We start from the raw sequence: 7,046 nt of genomic DNA on the forward strand, positions 1-7,046 counted from the left end.
AAGCAAATTACAAGGTTCATGACTAAACATTTTCTCAAACATAAGTCATGAATTCCGTTTTCACAAAACCAATGTATCTCACAGGCATTTTTATGCTGACGTACCTATTTTCACATGTGTTTTCAGGAAATGATGCATAGGACTTATCAGGACATACTTAGGCGGACCTGTGCCTTAGTGACTTAAAACGAGACAAGAACTAGTTAAATTATGTTATGTACTCTTTGGTTCTTGTATAAAACAATGTAAACTTTCATGTTTGATTAATAAAACGAAACTTCAATTGCCATGGATTTCAAACAATTGATTCTGTTACAATACTCCCCGACGTTTCCGCCACGTTCTGTATGTTCTACGTGGTCGGAGCAGAACCTCGCTATTTAGGGGGGTATTATACCCGTGTATAATGCCTACACTTTAATTTTGAGAGAAAGAAAGAAAGTTTGAACGATTCTCGACTGAAAGCCGATGCCTCCTTTATATAGGGCTTCACTTCGGGTTCTACGCGGCCCGCGTAAGAGAAGACGAGGGCCTACGCGGCCCTCGTCAACTTCAGTCAATGGAGTAGCTTGTCCGGGTCACTATGTAGGCTTGACGGGTGTTGGGCCACGTGGCGGCCCAGGGTTTCGCCAGGTTTTAAGTTGTTGCGGCCCGCGTAAGTGTAGCCAAAATTCCATTTTTAATTATTTTTAATAATATTTAGGGTATTCGGGGTTCGTTTTCGCGTTTGGGGTGTTTTTAGGGACATATTGTGATATTTTAAATATTTTTTTAGGGTGTCGGAAAATATTACGAGGGTGTCGGTTTTCTTAGGGTTGTTATATCACTGACCAAGATCCAGCGATGAAGAAGGCTATTTCTGTTGTATTTGTTGACACGAGGCATCAGTTATGCATGTGGCATGTGATGCATAAACTTTCTCTGAAGGTTGTTATGCTTTTTTTACCTTTGGCGTTTTAGGATATAATGCATTTTAAGATACATGGTGTTTTGTACCTTGTTACTGTTTTTTAATTAAGTTCTGTCTTTTATTTTTTTTTATTTATGCATGGCGTTTTCGTGTTATTTATAGGTTGGCGTTAGGCTATGCAATTCCACCAATTTTAAAGAACGTATATGTTGTGTTGTGTGGACGGATATTCTCACACCTGAAGAGTTTGAATCAGAATGGGAAGCGGTTATTGCAGAATTCAATTTAGAAGATAATGGCTGGCTATCTGATATTTTTGCACTTAGGGAATCTTGGATCCCTACATACTATAGAATGGAGCATATGTCTGGTCTTATGCGAACGACATCCAGGTCGGAGAGTGAGAATCATTTTTTTGGTCAAGTGTGCAATTCGAAAGCTACTCTTGTTGAGTTCATGACGCATTATGAGACTGCAATAGAAGCACAGCGTCACACACATCGTAAAAATGATCATCAATCTCGATACAAAAGACCCCAGTTAAAGAGTAGTTAGAAATTGTTGGAAGGGAAAGCTGATGATATATACACAAAAAGTATTTTTGTGACGTTCAAGCTGAGCTTATTGGAGTTGCGGATTGTATAAATCAACGTTACGAAGATCAGCCTGATGGGTTTGTTAAGTTTTACGTAAATGACTTCCAATAGCTTTGTACATCCTTATTTGAGGTAAATAATGGCGTTTTGGTTTTTATGGCATTTTCTGTTAGTGGCGTTTTATCATATGCAATGTGTTCTTTTCTTTTTTAAACAAACGTTATATGCATGGCGTTATAGAGATATTGTTTTTGGCGTTTTTCAGGTAATGTTCCATAAGTCTGATTGCACATGCAGTTGCTCATGCAGACATTTTGAACAGTTTGGTTTGCTATGTAGACATATATTCTATGTTTTGAGACTTATGGACATTAGGGAATTTCCAAAACAATACATTCTGAATAGATGGCGCAAAGAGGCCTCCCCAAACTGCTCTCCTGAATTCTCAATTAGTCATGAATATATGACCGAGCTTGATCCTGATGTGCAAAGTATGATGCGAGATATTATTTATTCAGCCGAATACACTTTGAACCGTTTATCTGGTAATAAAGAGGAGCTATCCTTATACAAGGATCATGTTCAATCTTATATGAAGAAGGTTCAAGATATGCAGATTGTTGCTCCTCCCGCTAGTTCTAGGGATAGATTTGCCGAGATAACTGGTCAATATAAAAACGACAAGAATCCGATAAGAGTCCCTGTAGGTTATAAATCCAAAGGTTCTTGTTCTCGAAAGCGCCTGAAATCTAAACAGGAGATAGCAATCGACAAAAAGAAATCAAAGTCAAAACCAGGGGCCAAAGAAAGACAGTGTCAGAACTGCAAAGCCTATGGACACTATGCATCAACATGCAAACAGGCCGTAATTAAAAGAAGATCGACAAGGTCTTCGAGAGCCAGTGAAGAGTAGTTTGGTGTTTTGTATTTGTCATTCTTACAGAACACATACAGATGGTCTTTGAGAGCCAGTGTAAAGTAGTTTGGCGTTTTTTTATTTCAATGCTATAGAACACAGACATTTCTCAGTTTGGCTTTTTTTTTGCATCTTTTTCTTTTTTCTATCTCTTTGTTCATAACTTGCTACTTAAAAGTTAAATAACAAACAACATAAAATCGGGCAAAGAAATCAAATGCTAAAAAAAACAATAACGCCACTAAATAAAACTTCCATTAACTTCTATTTTTGGTCGTGCTAAACTCAATAATGTTTTGCTGAATGAAATGGATAACATTGTTAATCCTCAGGCAAGAAAGATGTGTAACAATGTTATCCATCCCGTTTAGCTAAACTTTATAGAGAACAAAAACAGAATCTCTATGAAATGGCTTTTTTGAAGTTTTGTGGTTTTTGTATGTTTTGGCATTTATATTGAGGATCTTGCTCATTACATAGAGCAAAAGTTTATTGAGAAAATAGTGTATATCAAAGAAACATGGATTTGAATATTTGATATTTAGGTTTTTTGGCGTTTATAAGATGAATGGTATAGAGGAAAATATAGGTTTTTGTGGTTTTGGTGTGGATTTTAGTAATTATGAGAGTTTATTTATATAGGAAGTTTTTGGCGCGTATTTTAGTCGCGATTTTTATTGCAGTAAATGCTAGTAATAAAGTTCCGTCGTTTTAGTACTGTTTGTTCAGCTTTATCGGTTAAAAACAAAGTTTGGCGTTTTATATCTACGACGTTATATTATGATGAAGTGTGCTATATGTGTTGAGGAGGGATTTAAATAGCGTGAGTTTGGCGTTTTATGTTAAGTCAAAAGACCCTTTTACCCTTAATGAAGCGCGCCGGATTAATAAAAGTGATTTATTTACGAAAATGCCACTACGTCATCTAGTCCATAGATTGTTTTGATCTGACGATCCATAAGCGTTCTCTCCGTTCTCACACTTTTGAGCGTTTTATCTAAATGCTGACCCTATATATATATGTGTGTATATATATATATATATATATATATATATATATATATATATATATATATATATATATATATATATATATATATATAAGAGAGCGCTAAAATGAAAACCACCTCCAGTTGTAAGAACCGCGAGAACCAGTTCCTAACCACTAGATCAACAAGATGGATGGATGAGATTAAAAGTAACTAAAATTAATATTAAATACATTTTGTCTTATTATGTCTTTAATATTTTAATTTAAAAGGGTAATTTAGTAAAATTACTCTTTTTTGTCTTTTTGTTTTAATATTATTTTTTTATTACTTTTATGTTTTATTATATTACTTTTTATTTTTAAAAAGAATCTTTTTATTAAAAGCATTTTTTAATTCAAATTTTTTTAACAAGACAATTTTCTTTGCGCGCCGGTTTTTGCACGCCGTTTTTACGCCCGGCTTTTTCACGCATCGTTTTTTAACGGGTCGTTTTTGCACGCCGTTTTTTACGCTCGGCTTTTTCAAGCGTCGTTTTTTTAACGCATCGTTTTTTACGTCCCGTTTTCACGCGCCGTTTTTTACGTCCCGTTTTTTTTCGCGGCGTTTTTATGCGCCGCATTCACGCCCCTTGTTTACGCGCCGTTTTATCACACGGTTTTTTACGTTTTACAACTTACGTAGAAAAAGTTTTACGTTTTACGTTAAGCTTTTTAAACTTTTTACGTTTTACGTTAAACTTTTTACGTTTTACGTAAAACTTTTTACGTTTTACGTTAAAATTTTTACATTTTAGGTTAAACTTTTTACATTTTACGTTTTATGATTTACATTTTACGTTTTACGTTTTAGGTTAAAAGTTTAAAAAGTTTACCTTTTACGTTTTCTGTTAAAAAAGTTTACATTTTACGTTTTCCGTTAAAAATTCACGTTTTACGTTAAAAAGTTTACGTTTTACGTTAAAAAGTTTACGTTTTACGTTAAAAAGTTTACGTTTTGCGATAAAAAAGTTTATGTTTTACGTTAAAAAAATATTGTTTTACGTTTTACGTTAAAAAGTTTACGGTTTGATTTTTTGTTACAAAAACTTTTTTACACAAAACGAACGCACTAAGAAATCGCAACTCGGTAGGTGTCTCAAATAGATTATTATCCTCATCGACTGGGGGGGGGAATATAAAACCAACACACAAAAGTCAAAACAAATGAGTGGATTCTTGAAAAAAACAGGGTTTGGCTCAGATTTTCCGATAATCAGAGGCTGCAAAGAGGGGTTGCACATTCAAAAACTACCCTCCACCATCCTTTGTCGCATCATCGTCATCAAAATATGCGTTTTTTTTTTCATCGTCATCGCCCCAATCCAAGAACACAAATCAAACCCCCTAAAAAGATTGAAACTTATCATCGACTACACAAAAAAGCACACATTCCCAGAAAACCCCATAACCCCACCTGCAACAAACCCACCTTGCAAAATCTAAACCATCCACCTTTAAAAACTGAAACACACCATACCATCACTAAGCGTTTTTGTAACAAATAAGTCATCCTAATGTATAATCCATCTTTTATAAAAATAGATAACATTTACGTTCTTGAGATCCATGAACTTCCATTATATATATATAACAGCGCTTACAAGCTTTAAATGTAACAATACAATCTTTCATCTATGCTATACTTAAGATACTACAAATCTTCCACACACCTTGCCATCACCTTTAAAAATTGAAACACACCTTACCTTTAAAAATTGACACACACCTTACCATCAATGGAGTCAAGCACTCACCAATGATTCACTTTCACCGGACCACCACAAACCGTACCACCACAAAACCGCACCACCACAAGTCGCACCACCACATGCCGCACCACCACAAACTGCCCTTCATTCCGGTCGTCTGCGAATAGTTGCAGCCACCATCTCTTTTGCAGATCTGAGATAGGTTGCAGATCGGAGGGGTTTGGAGAAGATGAGAGATGGGTTGGAGATCGGAGGTCACCAGAGAAACGAGGTGTGTGTGGGTGGCAGATTGGTGGTGATGAACTGGTAGCTATCATCTTCCACGGGGAACGAGATGGGAGAAGAAAGGGGGCGGCGGTGATGGTCGCTCTTGTCGCCGGAGAAGGATGTTGGTGCATACATCTGTCGTCTTCGTCTTGTATCGAGTCTTACACTAGATATGTTAGATCAGGGCTCGGTGTACGAGAAAATAGGAGTTTTAAGTGTAATTAATGCTGATTTCGCTTGAGTTAGCATATTCCGCTTGAAATGACACAAGTCATTTTCAAGCGGAATCACATGTTATTAATTCCGCTTGAAATGCATTATGACACTTTCAAGCGGAACCCCATAGGCTATATATACCATTCGAGCGGAATCATTTCTATCGATTGTGAATTTGGATACCGAGGTGCTGCCGGTTTATCCAGTGATTGTACTTGCTGTTATATCAATCAAATAGGTGTTTAAAGTGATATTCAAGCTGTGTCGAAGTCTGTTTCTTAGTTTCCGCATCTGAAACAAATAAAAACTTCTCTGAACGACTCATTCGGGTCATCACACGATCCTACATCTGGTATCAGAGCTCAGGAGGAGGAGTTCTTACAGATTTCAGCTTGATTTCATTGCGTTTTCTTACTTCTACACCTTCTTTCTTAAATTGAACAAATTTTTACGGTTAAAATCAACTAAAATTCTCACATAGTGTGTAAAACTGCATTTTAACAAACCCTTGAGAGTTTCACAGCAAAATACTGCTTAAAAATAGTAAAAATTGACCTTAAATGTGATTCCGCTCGAACAAACATTGGTTATTTCGCTTGAGATTTTCAAGCGAAACCTGTGATTCCGCTTCAAAAAATTATTTGATTCCGCTCCAAACTGTTATTTCGCTTGAAAATTCAAGCGGAATCAGATATTCCGCTTCAAAACTGTTATTCCGCTTCAAAAGTTGTTGATTATTTCGCTTGAAATTACTAATCCCGCTTGAAACAGGTTGTTTTTGATTCCGCTCGAGATCGTAATTCTGCTTGAACTGGGTATTTCACTTGAGTTGTATTTCGCTTGAACTTGACTGTTTTTGGAAAATTGATTACTGAAACATGGAGAACGAGTTCTGCAACGCGTTTGCTACTCCGACTACTCCGGCTGTCATTGCTCAAAACATGAATTTGGAAAACGAAACGGGAACTACCCAAAAACCTCCGAAGCTAATGAGCATTGAGGAGTATTACGGATGGAAAGACAGATTTGAAAACTGGGTTCAAGCTAACCATCTGAGATCATGGGAGTGTATTCTGAAGAAGTATGTTCTACCACGTACTGATCTGCAAGTTGAGAAAGAAATTTCTGAATTCACTGATAAAGAAAGAGATATGTATAAAGCTGAAAAGATGATGATAAGTCTACTTCAGCAAGTTGTTAAGGAAGACATCTTTATTTTGCTTCAACATGACAAAACTTCAAAATCAATTTGGGAAGCTCTTAGAGTTAAGTTTGAAGGAAGTGAAAATATGATTAAGAGTAAAAAGGCACTACTCAAGAAAGAATTTGATCTATTTTCAAGTTTGCCAGGAGAAGACACAAAGAAATTGATCGAAAGATATTGCCACTTAGTGCGATCTAT

Source organism: Helianthus annuus, chromosome 2 (genome assembly GCF_002127325.2).
Source record: "Helianthus annuus cultivar XRQ/B chromosome 2, HanXRQr2.0-SUNRISE, whole genome shotgun sequence".
NCBI lineage: Eukaryota > Viridiplantae > Streptophyta > Magnoliopsida > Asterales > Asteraceae > Helianthus > Helianthus annuus.